At 40.7% G+C, this 956-nt stretch overlaps 1 non-coding gene across 1 annotated transcript; it reads left to right on the top strand.

Annotated features, from left to right (window-relative positions):
- The first annotated feature begins 335 nt into the window (after window positions 1–335).
- On the top strand, window positions 336–443 carry LOC112761402 (small nucleolar RNA R71). The gene has a single exon (XR_003181797.1). It is a non-coding gene; the product is annotated as a small nucleolar RNA R71 (small nucleolar RNA).
- The last annotated feature ends 513 nt before the right edge of the window (window positions 444–956 follow it).

The following is a 956-nucleotide window of genomic DNA, read 5'->3' on the forward strand; positions in this document are numbered from 1 at the left end:
TTCAGAAGATGCTTCTTTAGTACTGTTGGATGCAGCTTGCAATCCATTCAGACTTTGAGAAATCATATTGACTTGCTGAGTCAATATTTTATTCTGAGCCAATATGGCATTCAGAGTATCAATTTCAAGAACATCCTTCCTCTGAGGCGTCCCATTACTCACAGGATTCCTTTCAGAAGTGTACATGAACTGGTTATTTGTAACCATTCAATGAGTTTCTGAGCTTCTGCAGGCGTTTTCTTTAGGTGAATGGATCCACCTGCCGAATGGTCCAATGACATCTTAGATAATTCAGACAGACCATCATAGAATATATCCAGGATGGTCCATTCTAAAAGCATGTCAGAAGGACACTTTTTGGTCAGTTGCTTGTATCTCTCCCAAGCTTCATAGAGGGATTCACCTTCTTTCTATTTGAAGGTTTGAACATCCACTCTAAGCTTGCTAAGCTTTTGAGGAGGAAAGAACTTGGCTAAGAAAGCCGTGACCAGCTTATCCCAAGAGTTCAGCCTATCTTTAGGTTGAGAGTCCAACCATATTCTAGCTCTGTCTCTTACAGCAAACGGAAAAAGCATAAGCCTGTAGACCTCGGGATCAACCCTATTGGTCTTAACAGTATCACAGATCTGCAAGAATTCAGTTAAGAACTGAAAAGGATCTTCTGATGGAAGTCCATGAAACTTGCAATTCTGTTGCATCAGAGAAACTAATTGAGGCTTTAGCTCAAAATTGTTTGCTCTAATGGCAGGGATTGAGATGCTTCTTCCATGCAAGTTGGAATTTGGTGCAGTAAAGTCACCAAGCATCTTCCTTGCATCTCCACCATTGTTATTATTTTCGGCCATGTCTCCTTCTTTTTCAAAAATTTCTGTCAGATTTTCTCCAGAGAGTTGTGCTTTAGCTTCCCTTAGCTTCCTCTTCAGAGTCCTTTCAGGTTCAGGATCAACTTCAACAAG

This window comes from Arachis hypogaea, chromosome 16 (assembly GCF_003086295.3).
Source record: "Arachis hypogaea cultivar Tifrunner chromosome 16, arahy.Tifrunner.gnm2.J5K5, whole genome shotgun sequence".
Lineage (NCBI taxonomy): Eukaryota > Viridiplantae > Streptophyta > Magnoliopsida > Fabales > Fabaceae > Arachis > Arachis hypogaea.